Below are 23,853 nucleotides of genomic sequence, written 5' to 3'. Positions count from 1 at the left end.
CTTAGCTATTAGGCCAGAGTAAGAGTTAAGACCTTAACCAGTCGGCCAGAGTAAGAGTTAAGACCTTAACCAGTAGGCCAGAGTACGAGTCTAACACCTTAGCTATTAGGCCAGAGTAAGAGTTAAGACCTTAACCAGTAGGCCAGAGAAAGAGTTAAGACCTTAACCATTAGACCAGAGTACGAGTCTAAGACCTTAGCTATTAGGCCAGAGTAAGAGATAAGACCTTAACCAGTAGGCCAGAGTAAGAGTTAAGACCTTAACCAGTAGGCCAGAGTACGAGTCTAAGACCTTAGCTATTAGGCCAGAGTAAGAGTTAAGACCTTAACCAGTAGGCCAGAGAAAGAGTTAAGACCTTAACCATTAGATCAGAGTACGAGTCTAAGACCGTAGCTATTAGGCCAGAGTAAGAGTTAAGACCTTAGCTATTAGGCCAGAGTACGAGTCTAAGACCTTAGCTATTAGGCCAGAATAAGAGTTAAGACCTTAGCTATTAGGTCAGAGTAAGAGTTAAGACCGTAACCATTAAGCCAGAGTACGAGTCTAAGACCTTAGCTATTTAGCCAGAGTAAGAGTTAAGACCTTAGCTATTAGGCCAGAGTAAGAGTTGAGACCTTAACCATTACGCCAGAGTATGAGTCTAAGACCTTAGCTATTAGGCCAGAGTAAGTGTTAAGACCTGAGCTATTATGCCAGATTGAGAGTTAAGACCTTAATCAGTAGGCCAGAGTAAGAGTTAAGACCTTAACCAGTAGGCCAGAGTAAGAGTTAAGACCTTAACCATTAGGCCAGAGTACGAGTCTAAGACCTTAGCTATTAGACCAGAGTAAGAGTTAAGACCTTAACCAGTAGGCCAGAGTAAGAGTTAAGACCTTAACCTGTAGGCCATAGTACGAGTCTAAGACCTTAGCTATTAGGCCAGAGTAAGAGTTAAGACCTTAACCAGTCAGCCAGAGTAAGAGTTAAGACCTTAACCATTAGGCCAGAGTACGAGTCTAAGACCTTAGCTATTAGACCAGAGTAAGAGTTAAGACCTTAACCAGTAGGCCAGAGTAAGAGTTAAGACCTTAACCTGTAGGCCATAGTACGAGTCTAAGACCTTAGCTATTTAGCCAGAGTAAGAGTTAAGACCTTAGCTATTAGGCCAGAGTAAGAGTTGAGACCTTAACCATTACGCCAGAGTATGAGTCTAAGACCTTAGCTATTAGGCCAGAGTAAGTGTTAAGACCTGAGCTATTATGCCAGACTGAGAGTTAAGACCTTAATCAGTAGGCCAGAGTAAGAGTTAAGACCTTAAGCAGTAGGCCAGAGTAAGAGTTAAGACCTTAACCATTAGGCCAGAGTACGAGTCTAACACCTTAGCTATTAGGCCAGAGTAAGAGTTAAGACCTTAACCAATAGGCCAGAGAAAGAGTTAAGACCTTAACCATTAGACCTGAGTACGAGTCTAAGACCTTAGCTATTAGGCCAGAGTAAGAGTTAAGACCTTAGCTATTAGGCCATGAGTAAGAGTTAAGACGTTAACCATTAAGCCAGAGTAAGAATAAAGACCTTAAACATTAGGCCAGAGAAAGAGTCTAAGACCTTAACCATTAGGCCGGAGTAAGAGCTAAGAACTTAACCATTAGGCCAGAGTAAGAGTTAAGACCTTAACCATTAGGCCAGAGTAAGAGTTAAGACCTTATCTATTAGGTCAGAGTAAGAGTTAAGACCTTAGCTATTAGGCCAGAGTAAGAGTTAAGACCTTAGCTATTAGGCCAGAGTACGAGTCTAAGACCTTAGCTATTAGGCCAGAGTAAGAGTTAAGACCTTAGCTATTAGGCCAGAGTACGAGTCTAAGACCTTAGCTATTAGGCCAGAGTACGAGTCTAAGACCTTAGCTATTAGGCCAGAGTAAGAGTTAAGACCTTAGCTATTAGGCCAGAGTACGAGTCTAAGACCTTAGCTATTAGGCCAGAGTAAGAGTTAAGACCTTAACCAGTAGGCCAGTGTAAGAGTTAAGACCTTAACCATTATGCCAGAGTACGAGTCTAAGACCTTAGCTATTAGGCCAGAGTAAGAGTTAAGACCTTAGCTATTAGGCCAGAGTAAGAGTTAAGACCTTAACCATTAGGCCAAAGTACGAGTCTAAGACCTTAGCTTTTAGGCCAGAGTAAGAGTTAAGACCTTAGCTATTAGGCCAGAGTAAAAGTTAAGACCTTAACCAGTAGGCCAGAGTAAGAGTTAAGACCTTAACCAGTAGGCCAGAGTAAGAGTTAATACCTTAACCATTAGGCCAGAGTAAGAGTTAAGACCTTAACCATTAGGCCAGAGTACGAGTCTAAGACCTTAGCTATTAGGCCAGAGTAAGAGTTAAGACCTTAACCAGTAGGCCAGAGTAAGAGTTAAGAACTTAACCTGTAGGCCATAGTACGAGTCTAAGACCTTAGCTATTAGGCCAGAGTAAGAGTTAAGACCTTAGCTATTAGGCCAGAGTAAGAGTTAAGACCTTAACCATTAGGCCAAAGTACGAGTCTAAGACCTTAGCTATTAGGCCAGAGTAAGAGTTAAGACCTTAGCTATTAGGCCAGAGTAAAAGTTAAGACCTTAACCAGTAGGCCAGAGTGAGAGTTAAGACCTTAACCATTAGGCCAGAGTACGAGTCTAAGACCTTAGCTATTAGGCCAGAGTAAGAGTTAAGACCTTAACCAGTAGCCCAGTGTAAGAGTTAAGACCTTAACCATTAGGCCAGAATACGAGTCTAAGACCTTAGCTATTAGGCCAGAGTACGAGTCTAAGACCTTAGCTATTAGGCCAGAGTAAGAGTTAAGACCTTAGCTATTAGGCCAGAGTAAGAGTTAAGACCTTTGCTATTAGGCCAGAGTACGGTTCTAAGACCTTAGCTATTAGGCCAGAGTACGAGTCTAATACCTTAGCTATTAGGCCAGAGTAAGAGTTAAGACCTTAGCTATTAGGCCAGAGTACGAGTCTAGGACCTTAGCTATCAGGCCATAGTACGAGTCTTACACTATAGCTATTAGGCCAGAGTAAGAGTTAAGACCTTAACCATTAAGCCAGAATACGAGTCAAAGACCTTAGCTATTAGGCCAGAGTAAGAGTTAAGACCTTAGCTATTAGGCCAGAGTAAGAGTTAAGACCTTAGCTATTAGGCCAGAGTACGAGTCTAAGACCTTAGCTATTAGGCCAGAGTACGAGTCTAAGACCTTAGCTATTAGGCCAGAGTAAGAGTTAAGACCTTAGCTATTAGGCCAGAGTAAGAGTTAAGACCTTAGCTATTAGGCCAGAGTACGAGTCTAAGACCGTAGCTATCAGGCCATAGTACGAGTCTTACACCTTAGCTATTAGGCCAGAGTAAGAGTTAAGACCTTAGCTATTAGGCCAGAGTAAGAGTTAAGACCTTAACCAGTACGCCAGAGTAAGAGTTAAGACCTTAACCTGTAGGCCAGAGTAAGAGTTAAGACCTTAACCTGTAGGCCATAGTAGGAGTCTTAGACCTTAGCTATTAGGCCAGAGTCAGAGTTAAGACCTTAGCTATTAGGCCATGAGTAAGAGTTAAGACGTTAACCATTAAGCCAGAGTAAGAATAAAGACCTTAAACATTAGGCCAGAGAAAGAGTCTAAGACCTTAACCATTAGGCCGGAGTAAGAGCTAAGAACTTAACCATTAGGCCAGAGTAAGATTTAAGACCTTAACCATTAGGCCAGAGTAAGAGTTAAGACCTCAGCTATTAGGCCAGAGTAAGAGTTAAGACCTTAACCATTAGGCCAGAGTACGAGTCTAAGACCTTAGCTATTAGGCCATAGTACGAGTCTAAGACCTTATCTATTAGGTCAGAGTAAGAGTTAAGACCTTAGCTATTAGGCCAGAGTAAGAGTTAAGACCTTAGCTATTAGGCCACAGTACGAGTCTAAGACCTTAGCTATTAGGCCAGAGTAAGAGTTAAGACCTTAGCTATTAGGCCAGAGTACGAGTCTAAGACCTTAGCTATTAGGCCAGAGTACAAGTCTAAGACCTTAGCTATTAGGCCAGGGTAAGAGTTAAGACCTTAGCTATTAGGCCAGAGTACGAGTCTAAGACCTTAGCTATTAGGCCAGAGTAAGAGTTAAGACCTTAACCAGTAGGCCAGTGTAAGAGTTAAGACCTTAACCATTAGGCCAGAGTACGAGTCTAAGACCTTAGCTATTAGGCCAGAGTAAGAGTTAAGACCTTAGCTATTAGGCCAGAGTAAGAGTTAAGACCTTAACCCTTAGGCCAAAGTACGAGTCTAAGACCTTAGCTTTTAGGCCAGAGTAAGAGTTAAGACCATAGCTATTAGGCCAGAGTAAAAGTTAAGACCTTAACCAGTAGGCCAGAGTAAGAGTTAAGACCTTAACCAGTAGGCCAGAGTAAGAGTTAATACCTTAACCATTAGGCCAGAGTAAGAGTTAAGACCTTAACCATTAGGCCAGAGTACGAGTCTAAGACCTTAGCTATTAGGCCAGAGTAAGAGTTAAGACCTTAACCAGTAGGCCAGAGTAAGAGTTAAGAACTTAACCTGTAGGCCATAGTACGAGTCTAAGACCTTAGCTATTAGGCCAGAGTAAGAGTTAAGACCTTAACCAGTCGGCCAGAGTAAGAGTTAAGACCTTAACCAGTAGGCCAGAGTACGAGTCTAACACCTTAGCTATTAGGCCAGAGTAAGAGTTAAGACCTTAACCAGTAGGCCAGAGAAAGAGTTAAGACCTTAACCATTAGACCAGAGTATGAGTCTTAGACCTTAGCTATTAGGCCAGAGTAAGAGTTAAGACCTTAACCAGTAGGCCAGAGTAAGAGTTAAGACCTTAACCATTAGGCCAGAGTACGAATCTAAGACCTTAGCTATTAGGCCAGAGTAAGAGTTAAGACCTTAGCTATTAGGCCAGAGTAAGAGTTAAGACCGTAACCATTAAGCCAGAGTACGAGTCTAAGACCTTAGCTATTTAGCCAGAGTAAGAGTTAAGACCTTAGCTATTAGGCCAGAGTAAGAGTTGAGACCTTAACCATTACGCCAGAGTACGAGTTTAAGACCTTAGCTATTAGGCCAGAGTAAGTGTTAAGACCTGAGCTATTATGCCAGACTGAGAGTCAAGACCTTAATCAGTAGGCCAGAGTAAGAGTTAAGACCTTAACCAGTAGGCCAGAGTAAGAGTTAAGACCTTAACCATTAGGCCAGAGTACGAGTCTAACACCTTAGCTATTAAGCCAGAGTAAGAGTTAAGACCTTAACCAATAGGCCAGAGAAAGAGTTAAGACCTTAACCATTAGACCAGAGTACGAGTCTAAGACCTTAGCTATTAGGCCAGAGTAAGAGTTAAGACCTTAACCAGTAGGCCAGAGTAAGAGTTAAGACCTTAACCAGTAGGCCAGAGTACGAGTCTAAGACCTTAGCTATTAGGCCAGAGTAAGAGTTAAGACCTTAGCTATTAGGCCATGAGTAAGAGTTAAGACGTTAACCATTAAGCCAGAGTAAGAATAAAGACCTTAAACATTAGGCCAGAGAAAGAGTCTAAGACCTTAACCATTAGGCCGGAGTAAGAGCTAAGAACTTAACCATTAGGCCAGAGTAAGAGTTAAGACCTTAACCATTAGGCCAGAGTAAGAGTTAAGACCTCAGCTATTAGGCCAGAGTAAGAGTTAAGACCTTAACCATTAGGCCAGAGTACGAGTCTAAGACCTTAGCTATTAGGCCATAGTACGAGTCTAAGACCTTATCCATTAGGTCAGAGTAAGAGTTAAGACCTTAGCTATTAGGCCAGAGTAAGAGTTAAGACCTTAGCTATTAGGCCACAGTACGAGTCTAAGACCTTAGCTATTAGGCCAGAGTAAGAGTTAAGACCTTAGCTATTAGGCCAGAGTACGAGTCTAAGACCTTAGCTATTAGGCCAGAGTACGAGTCTAAGACCTTAGCTATTAGGCCAGAGTAAGAGTTAAGACCTTAGCTATTAGGCCAGAGTACGAGTCTAAGACCTTAGCTATTAGGCCAGAGTAAGAGTTAAGACCTTAACCAGTAGGCCAGTGTAAGAGTTAAGACCTTAACCATTAGGCCAGAGTATGAGTCTAAGACCTTAGCTATTAGGCCAGAGTAAGAGTTAAGACCTTAACCAGTAGGCCAGAGTAAGAGTTAAGACCTTAACCAGTAGGCCAGAGTACGAGTCTAAGACCTTAGCTATTAGGCCAGAGTAAGAGTTAAGACCTTAACCAGTAGGCCAGAGAAAGAGTTAAGACCTTAACCATTAGATCAGAGTACGAGTCTAAGACCGTAGCTATTAGGCCAGAGTAAGAGTTAAGACCTTAGCTATTAGGCCAGAGTACGAGTCTAAGACCTTAGCTATTAGGCCAGAATAAGAGTTAAGACCTTAGCTATTAGGTCAGAGTAAGAGTTAAGACCGTAACCATTAAGCCAGAGTACGAGTCTAAGACCTTAGCTATTTAGCCAGAGTAAGAGTTAAGACCTTAGCTATTAGGCCAGAGTAAGAGTTGAGACCTTAACCATTACGCCAGAGTATGAGTCTAAGACCTTAGCTATTAGGCCAGAGTAAGTGTTAAGACCTGAGCTATTATGCCAGACTGAGAGTTAAGACCTTAATCAGTAGGCCAGAGTAAGAGTTAAGACCTTAACCAGTAGGCCAGAGTAAGAGTTAAGACCTTAACCATTAGGCCAGAGTACGAGTCTAAGACCTTAGCTATTAGACCAGAGTAAGAGTTAAGACCTTAACCAGTAGGCCAGAGTAAGAGTTAAGACCTTAACCTGTAGGCCATAGTACGAGTCTAAGACCTTAGCTATTAGGCCAGAGTAAGAGTTAAGACCTTAACCAGTCAGCCAGAGTAAGAGTTAAGACCTTAACCATTAGGCCAGAGTACGAGTCTAAGACCTTAGCTATTAGACCAGAGTAAGAGTTAAGACCTTAACCAGTAGGCCAGAGTAAGAGTTAAGACCTTAACCTGTAGGCCATAGTACGAGTCTAAGACCTTAGCTATTTAGCCAGAGTAAGAGTTAAGACCTTAGCTATTAGGCCAGAGTAAGAGTTGAGACCTTAACCATTACGCCAGAGTATGAGTCTAAGACCTTAGCTATTAGGCCAGAGTAAGTGTTAAGATCTGAGCTATTATGCCAGACTGAGAGTTAAGACCTTAATCAGTAGGCCAGAGTAAGAGTTAAGACCTTAAGCAGTAGGCCAGAGTAAGAGTTAAGACCTTAACCATTAGGCCAGAGTACGAGTCTAACACCTTAGCTATTAGGCCAGAGTAAGAGTTAAGACCTTAACCAATAGGCCAGAGAAAGAGTTAAGACCTTAACCATTAGACCTGAGTACGAGTCTAAGACCTTAGCTATTAGGCCAGAGTAAGAGTTAAGACCTTAGCTATTAGGCCATGAGTAAGAGTTAAGACGTTAACCATTAAGCCAGAGTAAGAATAAAGACCTTAAACATTAGGCCAGAGAAAGAGTCTAAGACCTTAACCATTAGGCCGGAGTAAGAGCTAAGAACTTAACCATTAGGCCAGAGTAAGAGTTAAGACCTTAACCATTAGGCCAGAGTAAGAGTTAAGACCTTATCTATTAGGTCAGAGTAAGAGTTAAGACCTTAGCTATTAGGCCAGAGTAAGAGTTAAGACCTTAGCTATTAGGCCAGAGTAAGAGTCTAAGACCTTAGCTATTAGGCCAGAGTAAGAGTTAAGACCTTAGCTATTAGGCCAGAGTACGAGTCTAAGACCTTAGCTATTAGGCCAGAGTACGAGTCTAAGACCTTAGCTATTAGGCCAGAGTAAGAGTTAAGACCTTAGCTATTAGGCCAGAGTACGAGTCTAAGACCTTAGCTATTAGGCCAGAGTAAGAGTTAAGACCTTAACCAGTAGGCCAGTGTAAGAGTTAAGACCTTAACCATTAGGCCAGAGTACGAGTCTAAGACCTTAGCTATTAGGCCAGAGTAAGAGTTAAGACCTTAGCTATTAGGCCAGAGTAAGAGTTAAGACCTTAACCATTAGGCCAAAGTACGAGTCTAAGACCTTAGCTTTTAGGCCAGAGTAAGAGTTAAGACCTTAGCTATTAGGCCAGAGTAAAAGTTAAGACCTTAACCAGTAGGCCAGAGTAAGAGTTAAGACCTTAACCAGTAGGCCAGAGTAAGAGTTAATACCTTAACCATTAGGCCAGAGTAAGAGTTAAGACCTTAACCATTAGGCCAGAGTACGAGTCTAAGACCTTAGCTATTAGGCCAGAGTAAGAGTTAAGACCTTAACCAGTAGGCCAGAGTAAGAGTTAAGAACTTAACCTGTAGGCCATAGTACGAGTCTAAGACCTTAGCTATTAGGCCAGAGTAAGAGTTAAGACCTTAGCTATTAGGCCAGAGTAAGAGTTAAGACCTTAACCATTAGGCCAAAGTACGAGTCTAAGACCTTAGCTATTAGGCCAGAGTAAGAGTTAAGACCTTAGCTATTAGGCCAGAGTAAAAGTTAAGACCTTAACCAGTAGGCCAGAGTGAGAGTTAAGACCTTAACCATTAGGCCAGAGTACGAGTCTAAGACCTTAGCTATTAGGCCAGAGTAAGAGTTAAGACCTTAACCAGTAGCCCAGTGTAAGAGTTAAGACCTTAACCATTAGGCCAGAATACGAGTCTAAGACCTTAGCTATTAGGCCAGAGTACGAGTCTAAGACCTTAGCTATTAGGCCAGAGTAAGAGTTAAGACCTTAGCTATTAGGCCAGAGTAAGAGTTAAGACCTTTGCTATTAGGCCAGAGTACGGTTCTAAGACCTTAGCTATTAGGCCAGAGTACGAGTCTAATACCTTAGCTATTAGGCCAAAGTAAGAGTTAAGACCTTAGCTATTAGGCCAGAGTACGAGTCTAGGACCTTAGCTATCAGGCCATAGTACGAGTCTTACACTATAGCTATTAGGCCAGAGTAAGAGTTAAGACCTTAACCATTAAGCCAGAATACGAGTCAAAGACCTTAGCTATTAGGCCAGAGTAAGAGTTAAGACCTTAGCTATTAGGCCAGAGTAAGAGTTAAGACCTTAGCTATTAGGCCAGAGTACGAGTCTAAGACCTTAGCTATTAGGCCAGAGTACGAGTCTAAGACCTTAGCTATTAGGCCAGAGTAAGAGTTAAGACCTTAGCTATTAGGCCAGAGTAAGAGTTAAGACCTTAGCTATTAGGCCAGAGTACGAGTCTAAGACCGTAGCTATCAGGCCATAGTACGAGTCTTACACCTTAGCTATTAGGCCAGAGTAAGAGTTAAGACCTTAGCTATTAGGCCAGAGTAAGAGTTAAGACCTTAACCAGTACGCCAGAGTAAGAGTTAAGACCTTAACCTGTAGGCCAGAGTAAGAGTTAAGACCTTAACCTGTAGGCCATAGTAGGAGTCTTAGACCTTAGCTATTAGGCCAGAGTCAGAGTTAAGACCTTAGCTATTAGGCCATGAGTAAGAGTTAAGACGTTAACCATTAAGCCAGAGTAAGAATAAAGACCTTAAACATTAGGCCAGAGAAAGAGTCTAAGACCTTAACCATTAGGCCGGAGTAAGAGCTAAGAACTTAACCATTAGGCCAGAGTAAGATTTAAGACCTTAACCATTAGGCCAGAGTAAGAGTTAAGACCTCAGCTATTAGGCCAGAGTAAGAGTTAAGACCTTAACCATTAGGCCAGAGTACGAGTCTAAGACCTTAGCTATTAGGCCATAGTACGAGTCTAAGACCTTATCTATTAGGTCAGAGTAAGAGTTAAGACCTTAGCTATTAGGCCAGAGTAAGAGTTAAGACCTTAGCTATTAGGCCACAGTACGAGTCTAAGACCTTAGCTATTAGGCCAGAGTAAGAGTTAAGACCTTAGCTATTAGGCCAGAGTACGAGTCTAAGACCTTAGCTATTAGGCCAGAGTACAAGTCTAAGACCTTAGCTATTAGGCCAGGGTAAGAGTTAAGACCTTAGCTATTAGGCCAGAGTACGAGTCTAAGACCTTAGCTATTAGGCCAGAGTAAGAGTTAAGACCTTAACCAGTAGGCCAGTGTAAGAGTTAAGACCTTAACCATTAGGCCAGAGTACGAGTCTAAGACCTTAGCTATTAGGCCAGAGTAAGAGTTAAGACCTTAGCTATTAGGCCAGAGTAAGAGTTAAGACCTTAACCATTAGGCCAAAGTACGAGTCTAAGACCTTAGCTTTTAGGCCAGAGTAAGAGTTAAGACCATAGCTATTAGGCCAGAGTAAAAGTTAAGACCTTAACCAGTAGGCCAGAGTAAGAGTTAAGACCTTAACCAGTAGGCCAGAGTAAGAGTTAATACCTTAACCATTAGGCCAGAGTAAGAGTTAAGACCTTAACCATTAGGCCAGAGTACGAGTCTAAGACCTTAGCTATTAGGCCAGAGTAAGAGTTAAGACCTTAACCAGTAGGCCAGAGTAAGAGTTAAGAACTTAACCTGTAGGCCATAGTACGAGTCTAAGACCTTAGCTATTAGGCCAGAGTAAGAGTTAAGACCTTAACCAGTCGGCCAGAGTAAGAGTTAAGACCTTAACCAGTAGGCCAGAGTACGAGTCTAACACCTTAGCTATTAGGCCAGAGTAAGAGTTAAGACCTTAACCAGTAGGCCAGAGAAAGAGTTAAGACCTTAACCATTAGACCAGAGTATGAGTCTTAGACCTTAGCTATTAGGCCAGAGTAAGAGTTAAGACCTTAACCAGTAGGCCAGAGTAAGAGTTAAGACCTTAACCATTAGGCCAGAGTACGAATCTAAGACCTTAGCTATTAGGCCAGAGTAAGAGTTAAGACCTTAGCTATTAGGCCAGAGTAAGAGTTAAGACCGTAACCATTAAGCCAGAGTACGAGTCTAAGACCTTAGCTATTTAGCCAGAGTAAGAGTTAAGACCTTCGCTATTAGGCCAGAGTAAGAGTTGAGACCTTAACCATTACGCCAGAGTACGAGTTTAAGACCTTAGCTATTAGGCCAGAGTAAGTGTTAAGACCTGAGCTATTATGCCAGACTGAGAGTCAAGACCTTAATCAGTAGGCCAGAGTAAGAGTTAAGACCTTAACCAGTAGGCCAGAGTAAGAGTTAAGACCTTAACCATTAGGCCAGAGTACGAGTCTAACACCTTAGCTATTAGGCCAGAGTAAGAGTTAAGACCTTAACCAATAGGCCAGAGAAAGAGTTAAGACCTTAACCATTAGACCAGAGTACGAGTCTAAGACCTTAGCTATTAGGCCAGAGTAAGAGTTAAGACCTTAACCAGTAGGCCAGAGTAAGAGTTAAGACCTTAACAAGTAGGCCAGAGTACGAGTCTAAGACCTTAGCTATTAGGCCAGAGTAAGAGTTAAGACCTTAGCTATTAGGCCATGAGTAAGAGTTAAGACGTTAACCATTAAGCCAGAGTAAGAATAAAGACCTTAAACATTAGGCCAGAGAAAGAGTCTAAAACCTTAACCATTAGGCCGGAGTAAGAGCTAAGAACTTAACCATTAGGCCAGAGTAAGAGTTAAGACCTTAACCATTAGGCCAGAGTAAGAGTTAAGACCTCAGCTATTAGGCCAGAGTAAGAGTTAAGACCTTAACCATTAGGCCAGAGTACGAGTCTAAGACCTTAGCTATTAGGCCATAGTACGAGTCTAAGACCTTATCCATTAGGTCAGAGTAAGAGTTAAGACCTTAGCTATTAGGCCAGAGTAAGAGTTAAGACCTTAGCTATTAGGCCACAGTACGAGTCTAAGACCTTAGCTATTAGGCCAGAGTAAGAGTTAAGACCTTAGCTATTAGGCCAGAGTACGAGTCTAAGACCTTAGCTATTAGGCCAGAGTACGAGTCTAAGACCTTAGCTATTAGGCCAGAGTAAGAGTTAAGACCTTAGCTATTAGGCCAGAGTACGAGTCTAAGACCTTAGCTATTAGGCCAGAGTAAGAGTTAAGACCTTAACCAGTAGGCCAGTGTAAGAGTTAAGACCTTAACCATTAGGCCAGAGTACGAGTCTAAGACCTTAGCTATTAGGCCAGAGTAAGAGTTAAGACCTTAGCTATTAGGCCAGAGTAAGAGTTAAGACCTTAACCATTAGGCCAAAGTACGAGTCTAAGACCTTAGCTTTTAGGCCAGAGTAAGAGTTAAGACCTTAGCTATTAGGCCAGAGTAAAAGTTAAGACCTTAACCAGTAGGCCAGAGTAAGAGTTAAGACCTTAACCAGTAGGCCAGAGTAAGAGTTAATACCTTAACCATTAGGCCAGAGTAAGAGTTAAGACCTTAACCATTAGGCCAGAGTACGAGTCTAAGACCTTAGCTATTAGGCCAGAGTAAGAGTTAAGACCTTAACCAGTAGGCCAGAGTAAGAGTTAAGAACTTAACCTGTAGGCCATAGTACGAGTCTAAGACCTTAGCTATTAGGCCAGAGTAAGAGTTAAGACCTTAACCAGTCGGCCAGAGTAAGAGTTAAGACCTTAACCAGTAGGCCAGAGTACGAGTCTAACACCTTAGCTATTAGGCCAGAGTAAGAGTTAAGACCTTAACCAGTAGGCCAGAGAAAGAGTTAAGACCTTAACCATTAGACCAGAGTACGAGTCTTAGACCTTAGCTATTAGGCCGGAGTAAGAGTTAAGACCTTAACCAGTAGGCCAGAGTAAGAGTTAAGACCTTAACCATTAGGCCAGAGTACGAATCTAAGACCTTAGCTATTAGGCCAGAGTAAGAGTTAAGACCTTAGCTATTAGGCCAGAGTAAGAGTTAAGACCGTAACCATTAAGCCAGAGTACGAGTCTAAGACCTTAGCTATTTAGCCAGAGTAAGAGTTAAGACCTTAGCTATTAGGCCAGAGTAAGAGTTAAGACCTTAACCATTACGCCTGAGTACGAGTCTAAGACCTTAGCTATTAGGCCAGAGTAAGTGTTAAGACCTGAGCTATTAGGCCAGACTAAGAGTTAAGACCTTAACCAGTAGGCCAGAGTAAGAGTTAAGACCTTAACCTGTAGGCCATAGTACGAGTCTAAGACCTTAGCTATTAGGCCAGAGTAAGAGTTAAGACCTTAACCAGTCGGCCAGAGTAAGAGTTAAGACCTTAACCAGTAGGCCAGAGTGCGAGTCTAACACCTTAGCTATTAGGCCAGAGTAAGAGTTAAGACCTTAACCAGTAGGCCAGAGAAATAGTTAAGACCTTAACCATTAGACCAGAGTACGAGTCTAAGACCTTAGCTATTAGGCCAGAGTAAGAGATAAGACCTTAACCAGTAGGCCAGAGTAAGAGTTAAGACCTTAACCAGTAGGCCAGAGTACGAGTCTAAGACCTTAGCTATTAGGCCAGAGTAAGAGTTAAGACCTTAACCAGTAGGCCAGAGAAAGAGTTAAGACCTTAACCATTAGATCAGAGTACGAGTCTAAGACCGTAGCTATTAGGCCAGAGTAAGAGTTAAGACCTTAGCTATTAGGCCAGAGTACGAGTCTAAGACCTTAGCTATTAGGCCAGAATAAGAGTTAAGACCTTAGCTATTAGGCCAGAGTAAGAGTTAAGACCGTAACCATTAAGCCAGAGTACGAGTCTAAGACCTTAGCTATTTAGCCAGAGTAAGAGTTAAGACCTTAGCTATTAGGCCAGAGTAAGAGTTGAGACCTTAACCATTACGCCAGAGTACGAGTCTAAGACCTTAGCTATTAGGCCAGAGTAAGTGTTAAGACCTGAGCTATTATGCCAGACTGAGAGTTAAGACCTTAATCAGTAGGCCAGAGTAAGAGTTAAGACCTTAACCAGTAGGCCAGAGTAAGAGTTAAGACCTTAACCATTAGGCCAGAGTACGAGTCTAAGACCTTAGCTATTAGACCAGAGTAAGAGTTAAGACCTTAACCAGTAGGCCAGAGTAAGAGTTAAGACCTTAACCTGTAGGCCATAGTACGAGTCTAAGACCTTAGCTATTAGGCCAGAGTAAGAGTTAAGACCTTAACCAGTCAGCCAGAGTAAGAGTTAAGACCTTAACCATTAGGCCAGAGTACGAGTCTAAGACCTTAGCTATTAGACCAGAGTAAGAGTTAAGACCTTAACCAGTAGGCCAGAGTAAGAGTTAAGACCTTAACCTGTAGGCCATAGTACGAGTCTAAGACCTTAGCTATTTAGCCAGAGTAAGAGTTAAGACCTTAGCTATTAGGCCAGAGTAAGAGTTGAGACCTTAACCATTACGCCAGAGTACGAGTCTAAGACCTTAGCTATTAGGCCAGAGTAAGTGTTAAGACCTGAGCTATTATGCCAGACTGAGAGTTAAGACCTTAATCAGTAGGCCAGAGTAAGAGTTAAGACCTTAACCAGTAGGCCAGAGTAAGAGTTAAGACCTTAACCATTAGGCCAGAGTACGAGTCTAACACCTTAGCTATTAGGCCAGAGTAAGAGTTAAGACCTTAACCAATAGGCCAGAGAAAGAGTTAAGACCTTAACCATTAGACCAGAGTACGAGTCTAAGACCTTAGCTATTAGGCCAGAGTAAAAGTTAAGACCTTAACCAGTAGGCCAGAGTAAGAGTTAAGACCTTAACCAGTAGGCCAGAGTAAGAGTTAATACCTTAACCATTAGGCCAGAGTAAGAGTTAAGACCTTAACCATTAGGCCAGAGTACGAGTCTAAGACCTTAGCTATTAGGCCAGAGTAAGAGTTAAGACCTTAACCAGTAGGCCAGAGTACGAGTCTAACACCTTAGCTATTAGGCCAGAGTAAGAGTTAAGACCTTAACCAGTAGGCCAGAGAAAGAGTTAAGACCTTAACCATTAGACCAGAGTACGAGTCTTAGACCTTAGCTATTAGGCCGGAGTAAGAGTTAAGACCTTAACCAGTAGGCCAGAGTAAGAGTTAAGACCTTAACCATTAGGCCAGAGTACGAATCTAAGACCTTAGCTATTAGGCCAGAGTAAGAGTTAAGACCTTAGCTATTAGGCCAGAGTAAGAGTTAAGACCGTAACCATTAAGCCAGAGTACGAGTCTAAGACCTTAGCTATTTAGCCAGAGTAAGAGTTAAGACCTTAGCTATTAGGCCAGAGTAAGAGTTAAGACCTTAACCATTACGCCTGAGTACGAGTCTAAGACCTTAGCTATTAGGCCAGAGTAAGTGTTAAGACCTGAGCTATTAGGCCAGACTAAGAGTTAAGACCTTAACCAGTAGGCCAGAGTAAGAGTTAAGACCTTAACCTGTAGGCCATAGTACGAGTCTAAGACCTTAGCTATTAGGCCAGAGTAAGAGTTAAGACCTTAACCAGTCGGCCAGAGTAAGAGTTAAGACCTTAACCAGTAGGCCAGAGTAAGAGTTAAGACCTTAACCTGTAGGCCATAGTACGAGTCTAAGACCTTAGCTATTTAGCCAGAGTAAGAGTTAAGACCTTAGCTATTAGGCCAGAGTAAGAGTTGAGACCTTAACCATTACGCCAGAGTACGAGTCTAAGACCTTAGCTATTAGGCCAGAGTAAGTGTTAAGACCTGAGCTATTATGCCAGACTGAGAGTTAAGACCTTAATCAGTAGGCCAGAGTAAGAGTTAAGACCTTAACCAGTAGGCCAGAGTAAGAGTTAAGACCTTAACCAGTAGGCCAGAGTACGAGTCTAAGACCTTAGCTATTAGGCCAGAGTAAGAGTTAAGACCTTAGCTATTAGGCCATGAGTAAGAGTTAAGACGTTAACCATTAAGCCAGAGTAAGAATAAAGACCTTAAACATTAGGCCAGAGAAAGAGTCTAAGACCTTAACCATTAGGCCGGAGTAAGAGCTAAGAACTTAACCATTAGGCCAGAGTAAGAGTTAAGACCTTAACCATTAGGCCAGAGTAAGAGTTAAGACCTTAGCTATTAGGCCAGAGTAAGAGTTAAGACCTTAACCATTAGGCCAGAGTACGAGTCTAAGACCTTAGCTATTAGGCCATAGTACAAGTCTAAGACCTTATCTATTAGGTCAGAGTAAGAGTTAAGACCTTAGCTATTAGGCCAGAGTAAGAGTTATGACCTTAGCTATTAGGCCAGAGTACGAGTCTAAGACCTTAGCTATTAGGCCAGAGTAAGAGTTAAGACCTTAGCTATTAGGCCAGAGTACGAGTCTAAGACCTTAGCTATTAGGCCAGAGTATGAGTCTAAGACCTTAGCTATTAGGCCAGAGTAAGAGTTAAGACCTTAGCTATTAGGCCAGAGTACGAGTCTAAGACCTTAGCTATTAGGCCAGAGTAAGAGTTAAGACCTTAACCAGTAGGCCAGTGTAAGAGTTAAGACCTTAACCATTAGGCCAGAGTACGAGTCTAAGACCTTAGCTATTAGGCCAGAGTAAGAGTTAAGACCTTAGCTATTAGGCCAGAGTAAGAGTTAAGACCTTAACCATTAGGCCAAAGTACAAGTCTAAGACCTTAGCTTTTAGGCCAGAGTAAGAGTTAAGACCTTAGCTATTAGGCCAGAGTAAAAGTTAAGACCTTAACCAGTAGGCCAGAGTAAGAGTTAAGACCTTAACCAGTAGGCCAGAGTAAGAGTTAATACCTTAACCATTAGGCCAGAGTAAGAGTTAAGACCTTAACCATTAGGCCAGAGTACGAGTCTAAGACCTTAGCTATTAGGCCAGAGTAAGAGTTAAGACCTTAACCAGTAGGCCAGAGTAAGAGTTAAGAACTTAACCTGTAGGCCATAGTACGAGTCTAAGACCTTAGCTATTAGGCCAGAGTAAGAGTTAAGACCTTAGCTATTAGGCCAGAGTAAGAGTTAAGACCTTAACCATTAGGCCAAAGTACGAGTCTAAGACCTTAGCTATTAGGCCAGAGTAAGAGTTAAGACCTTAGCTATTAGGCCAGAGTAAAAGTTAAGACCTTAACCAGTAGGCCAGAGTGAGAGTTAAGACCTTAACCATTAGGCCAGAGTACGAGTCTAAGACCTTAGCTATTAGGCCAGAGTAAGAGTTAAGACGTTAACCAGTAGCCCAGTGTAAGAGTTAAGACCTTAACCATTAGGCCAGAATACGAGTCTAAGACCTTAGCTATTAGGCCAGAGTACGAGTCTAAGACCTTAGCTATTAGGCCAGAGTAAGAGTTAAGACCTTAGCTATTAGGCCAGAGTAAGAGTTAAGACCTTAGCTATTAGGCCAGAGTACGGTTCTAAGACCTTAGCTATTAGGCCAGAGTACGAGTCTAAGACCTTAGCTATTAGGCCAGAGTAAGAGTTAAGACCTTAGCTATTAGGCCAGAGTACGAGTCTAAGACCTTAGCTATCAGGCCATAGTACGAGTCTTACACTATAGCTATTAGGCCAGAGTAAGAGTTAAGACCTTAACCATTAAGCCAGAATACGAGTCTAAGACCTTAGCTATTAGGCCAGAGTAAGAGTTAAGACCTTAGCTATTAGGCCAGAGTAAGAGTTAAGACCTTAGCAATTAGGCCAGAGTACGAGTCTAAGACCTTAGCTATTAGGCCAGAGTACGAGTCTAAGACCTTAGCTATTAGGCCAGAGTAAGAGTTAAGACCTTAGCTATTAGGCCAGAGTAAGAGTTAAGACCTTAGCTATTAGGCCAGAGTACGAGTCTAAGACCGTAGCTATCAGGCCATAGTACGAGTCTTACACCTTAGCTATTAGGCCAGAGTAAGAGTTAAGACCTTAGCTATTAGGCCAGAGTAAGAGTTAAGACCTTAACCAGTACGCCAGAGTAAGAGTTAAGACCTTAACCTGTAGGCCAGAGTAAGAGTTAAGACCTTAACCTGTAGGCCATAGTAGGAGTCTTAGACCTTAGCTATTAGGCCAGAGTAAGAGTTAAGACCTTAACCAGTAGGCCAGAGTAAGAGTTAAGACCTTAACCATTAGGCCAGAGTACGAGTCTAAGACCTTAGCTATTAGGCCAGAGTAAGAGTTAAGACCTTAGCTATTAGGCCAGAGTAAGAGTTAAGACCGTAACCATTAAGCCAGAGTACGAGTCTAAGACCTTAGCTATTTAGCCAGAGTAAGAGTTAAGACCTTAGCTATTAGGCCAGAGTAAGAGTTAAGACCTTAACCATTATGCCTGAGTACGAGTCTAAGACCTTAGCTATTAGGCCAGAGTAAGTGTTAAGACCTGAGCTATTAGGCCAGACTAAGAGTTAAGACCTTAACCAGTAGGCCAGAGTAAGAGTTTAGACCTTAGCTATTAGGCCAGAGTAAGAGTTAAGACCTTAACCATTAGGCCAAAGTACGAGTCTAAGACCTTAGCTTTTAGGCCAGAGTAAGAGTTAAGACCTTAGCTATTAGGCCAGAGTAAAAGTTAAGACCTTAACCAGTAGGCCAGAGTAAGAGTTAAGACCTTAACCATTAGGCCAGAGTACGAGTCTAAGACCTTAGCTATTAGGCCAGAGTAAGAGTTAAGACCTTAACCAGTAGGCCAGTGTAAGAGTTAAGACCTTAACCATTAGGCCAGAGTACGAGTCTAAGACCTTAGCTATTAGGCCAGAGTAAGAGTTAAGACCTTAGCTATTAGGCCAGAGTACGAGTCTAAGACCTTAGCAATCAGGCCATAGTACGAGTCTTACACCTTAGCTATTAGGCCAGAGTAAGAGTTAAGACCTTAGCCATTAGGCCAAAGTACGAGTCTAAGACCTTAGCTATTAGGCCAGAGTAAGAGTTAAGACCTTAGCTATTAGGCCAGAGTAAAAGTTAAGACCTTAACCAGTAGGCCAGAGTGAGAGTTAAGACCTTAACCATTAGGCCAGAGTACGAGTCTAAGACCTTAGCTATTAGGCCAGAGTAAGAGTTAAGACCTTAACCAGTAGCCCAGTGTAAGAGTTAAGACCTTAACCATTAGGCCAGAATACGAGTCTAAGACCTTAGCTATTAGGCCAGAGTACGAGTCTAAGACCTTGGCTATTAGGCCAGAGTAAGAGTTAAGACCTTAGCTATTAGGCCAGAGTAAGAGTTAAGACCTTAGCTATTAGGCCAGAGTACGGTTCTAAGACCTTAGCTATTAGGCCAGAGTACGAGTCTAAGACCTTAGCTATTAGGCCAGAGTAAGAGTTAAGACCTTAGCTATTAGGCCAGAGTACGAGTCTAAGACCTTAGCTATCAGGCCATAGTACGAGTCTTACACTATAGCTATTAGGCCAGAGTAAGAGTTAAGACCTTAACCATTAGGCCGGAGTAAGAGCTAAGAACTTAACCATTAGGCCAGAGTAAGAGTTAAGACCTTAACCATTAGGCCAGAGTAAGAGTTAAGACCTTAGCTATTAGGCCAGAGTAAGAGTTAAGACCTTAACCATTAGGCCAGAGTACGAGTCTAAGACCTTAGCTATTAGGCCATAGTACAAGTCTAAGACCTTATCTATTAGGTCAGAGTAAGAGTTAAGACCTTAGCTATTAGGCCAGAGTAAGAGTTATGACCTTAGCTATTAGGCCAGAGTACGAGTCTAAGACCTTAGCTATTAGGCCAGAGTAAGAGTTAAGACCTTAGCTATTAGGCCAGAGTACGAGTCTAAGACCTTAGCTATTAGGCCAGAGTATGAGTCTAAGACCTTAGCTATTAGGCCAGAGTAAGAGTTAAGACCTTAGCTATTAGGCCAGAGTACGAGTCTAAGACCTTAGCTATTAGGCCAGAGTAAGAGTTAAGACCTTAACCAGTAGGCCAGTGTAAGAGTTAAGACCTTAACCATTAGGCCAGAGTACGAGTCTAAGACCTTAGCTATTAGGCCAGAGTAAGAGTTAAGACCTTAGCTATTAGGCCAGAGTAAGAGTTAAGACCTTAACCATTAGGCCAAAGTACAAGTCTAAGACCTTAGCTTTTAGGCCAGAGTAAGAGTTAAGACCTTAGCTATTAGGCCAGAGTAAAAGTTAAGACCTTAACCAGTAGGCCAGAGTAAGAGTTAAGACCTTAACCAGTAGGCCAGAGTAAGAGTTAATACCTTAACCATTAGGCCAGAGTAAGAGTTAAGACCTTAACCATTAGGCCAGAGTACGAGTCTAAGACCTTAGCTATTAGGCCAGAGTAAGAGTTAAGACCTTAACCAGTAGGCCAGAGTAAGAGTTAAGAACTTAACCTGTAGGCCATAGTACGAGTCTAAGACCTTAGCTATTAGGCCAGAGTAAGAGTTAAGACCTTAGCTATTAGGCCAGAGTAAGAGTTAAGACCTTAACCATTAGGCCAAAGTACGAGTCTAAGACCTTAGCTATTAGGCCAGAGTAAGAGTTAAGACCTTAGCTATTAGGCCAGAGTAAAAGTTAAGACCTTAACCAGTAGGCCAGAGTGAGAGTTAAGACCTTAACCATTAGGCCAGAGTACGAGTCTAAGACCTTAGCTATTAGGCCAGAGTAAGAGTTAAGACGTTAACCAGTAGCCCAGTGTAAGAGTTAAGACCTTAACCATTAGGCCAGAATACGAGTCTAAGACCTTAGCTATTAGGCCAGAGTACGAGTCTAAGACCTTAGCTATTAGGCCAGAGTAAGAGTTAAGACCTTAGCTATTAGGCCAGAGTAAGAGTTAAGACCTTAGCTATTAGGCCAGAGTACGGTTCTAAGACCTTAGCTATTAGGCCAGAGTACGAGTCTAAGACCTTAGCTATTAGGCCAGAGTAAGAGTTAAGACCTTAGCTATTAGGCCAGAGTACGAGTCTAAGACCTTAGCTATCAGGCCATAGTACGAGTCTTACACTATAGCTATTAGGCCAGAGTAAGAGTTAAGACCTTAACCATTAAGCCAGAATACGAGTCTAAGACCTTAGCTATTAGGCCAGAGTAAGAGTTAAGACCTTAGCTATTAGGCCAGAGTAAGAGTTAAGACCTTAGCAATTAGGCCAGAGTACGAGTCTAAGACCTTAGCTATTAGGCCAGAGTACGAGTCTAAGACCTTAGCTATTAGGCCAGAGTAAGAGTTAAGACCTTAGCTATTAGGCCAGAGTAAGAGTTAAGACCTTAGCTATTAGGCCAGAGTACGAGTCTAAGACCGTAGCTATCAGGCCATAGTACGAGTCTTACACCTTAGCTATTAGGCCAGAGTAAGAGTTAAGACCTTAGCTATTAGGCCAGAGTAAGAGTTAAGACCTTAACCAGTACGCCAGAGTAAGAGTTAAGACCTTAACCTGTAGGCCAGAGTAAGAGTTAAGACCTTAACCTGTAGGCCATAGTAGGAGTCTTAGACCTTAGCTATTAGGCCAGAGTAAGAGTTAAGACCTTAACCAGTAGGCCAGAGTAAGAGTTAAGACCTTAACCATTAGGCCAGAGTACGAGTCTAAGACCTTAGCTATTAGGCCAGAGTAAGAGTTAAGACCTTAGCTATTAGGCCAGAGTAAGAGTTAAGACCGTAACCATTAAGCCAGAGTACGAGTCTAAGACCTTAGCTATTTAGCCAGAGTAAGAGTTAAGACCTTAGCTATTAGGCCAGAGTAAGAGTTAAGACCTTAACCATTATGCCTGAGTACGAGTCTAAGACCTTAGCTATTAGGCCAGAGTAAGTGTTAAGACCTGAGCTATTAGGCCAGACTAAGAGTTAAGACCTTAACCAGTAGGCCAGAGTAAGAGTTTAGACCTTAGCTATTAGGCCAGAGTAAGAGTTAAGACCTTAACCATTAGGCCAAAGTACGAGTCTAAGACCTTAGCTTTTAGGCCAGAGTAAGAGTTAAGACCTTAGCTATTAGGCCAGAGTAAAAGTTAAGACCTTAACCAGTAGGCCAGAGTAAGAGTTAAGACCTTAACCATTAGGCCAGAGTACGAGTCTAAGACCTTAGCTATTAGGCCAGAGTAAGAGTTAAGACCTTAACCAGTAGGCCAGTGTAAGAGTTAAGACCTTAACCATTAGGCCAGAGTACGAGTCTAAGACCTTAGCTATTAGGCCAGAGTAAGAGTTAAGACCTTAGCTATTAGGCCAGAGTAAGAGTTAAGACCTTAGCTATTAGGCCAGAGTACGAGTCTAAGACCTTAGCAATCAGGCCATAGTACGAGTCTTACACCTTAGCTATTAGGCCAGAGTAAGAGTTAAGACCTTAGCCATTAGGCCAAAGTACGAGTCTAAGACCTTAGCTATTAGGCCAGAGTAAGAGTTAAGACCTTAGCTATTAGGCCAGAGTAAAAGTTAAGACCTTAACCAGTAGGCCAGAGTGAGAGTTAAGACCTTAACCATTAGGCCAGAGTACGAGTCTAAGACCTTAGCTATTAGGCCAGAGTAAGAGTTAAGACCTTAACCAGTAGCCCAGTGTAAGAGTTAAGACCTTAACCATTAGGCCAGAATACGAGTCTAAGACCTTAGCTATTAGGCCAGAGTACGAGTCTAAGACCTTAGCTATTAGGCCAGAGTAAGAGTTAAGACCTTAGCTATTAGGCCAGAGTAAGAGTTAAGACCTTAGCTATTAGGCCAGAGTACGGTTCTAAGACCTTAGCTATTAGGCCAGAGTACGAGTCTAAGACCTTAGCTATTAGGCCAGAGTAAGAGTTAAGACCTTAGCTATTAGGCCAGAGTACGAGTCTAAGACCTTAGCTATCAGGCCATAGTACGAGTCTTACACTATAGCTATTAGGCCAGAGTAAGAGTTAAGACCTTAACCATTAAGCCAGAATACGAGTCTAAGACCTTAGCTATTAGGCCAGAGTAAGAGTTAAGACCTTAGCTATTAGGCCAGAGTAAGAGTTAAGACCTTAGCTATTAGGCCAGAGTACGAGTCTAAGACCTTAGCTATTAGGCCAGAGTACGAGTCTAAGACCTTAGCTATTAGGCCAGGGTAAGAGTTAAGACCTTAGCTATTAGGCCAGAGTAAGAGTTAAGACCTTAGCTATTAGGCCAGAGTACGAGTCTAAGACCGTAGCTATCAGGCAATAGTACGAGTCTTACACCTTAGCTATTAGGCCAGAGTAAGAGTTAAGACCTTAGCTATTAGGCCAGAGTAAGAGTTAAGACCTTAACCAGTACGCCAGAGTAAGAGTTAAGACCTTAACCTGTAGGCCAGAGTAAGAGTTAAGACCTTAACCTGTAGGCCATAGTAGGAGTCTTAGACCTTAGCTATTAGGCCAGAGTAAGAGTTAAGACCTTAACCAGTAGGCCAGAGTAAGAGTTAAGACCTTAACCATTAGGCGAGAGTACGAGTCTAAGACCTTAGCTATTAGGCCAGAGTAAGAGTTAAGACCTTAGCTATTAGGCCAGAGTAAGAGTTAAGACCGTAACCATTAAGCCAGAGTACGAGTCTAAGACCTTAGCTATTTAGCCAGAGTAAGAGTTAAGACCTTAGCTATTAGGCCAGAGTAAGAGTTAAGACCTTAACCATTACGCCTGAGTACGAGTCTAAGACCTTAGCTATTAGGCCAGAGTAAGTGTTAAGACCTGAGCTATTAGGCCAGACTAAGAGTTAAGACCTTAACCAGTAGGCCAGAGTAAGAGTTTAGACCTTAGCTATTAGGCCAGAGTAAGAGTTAAGACCTTAACCATTAGGCCAAAGTACGAGTCTAAGACCTTAGCTTTTAGGCCAGAGTAAGAGTTAAGACCTTAGCTATTAGGCCAGAGTAAAAGTTAAGACCTTAACCAGTAGGCCAGAGTAAGAGTTAAGACCTTAACCATTAGGCCAGAGTACGAGTCTAAGACCTTAGCTATTAGGCCAGAGTAAGAGTTAAGACCTTAACCAGTAGGCCAGAGTAAGAGTTAAGACCTTAGCTATTAGGCCATAGTACGAGTCTAAGACCTTAGCAATCAGGCCATAGTACGAGTCTTACACCTTTGCTATTAGGCCAGAGTAAGAGTTAAGACCTTAGCTATTAGGCCAGAGTAAGAGTTAAGACCTTAACCAGTACACCAGAGTAAGAGTTAAGACCTTAACCTGTAGGCCAGAGTAAGAGTTAAGACCTTAACCTGTAGGCAATAGTAGGAGTCTTAGACCTTAGCTATTAGGCCAGAGTAAGAGTTAAGACCATAACCAGTAGGCCAGAGTAAGAGTTAAGACCTTAACCA

Source organism: Triturus cristatus, chromosome 6 (genome assembly GCF_964204655.1).
Source record: "Triturus cristatus chromosome 6, aTriCri1.1, whole genome shotgun sequence".
Taxonomy (NCBI): Eukaryota; Metazoa; Chordata; class Amphibia; order Caudata; family Salamandridae; genus Triturus; species Triturus cristatus.
Note: the sequence above shows the minus strand (reverse complement) of the source record.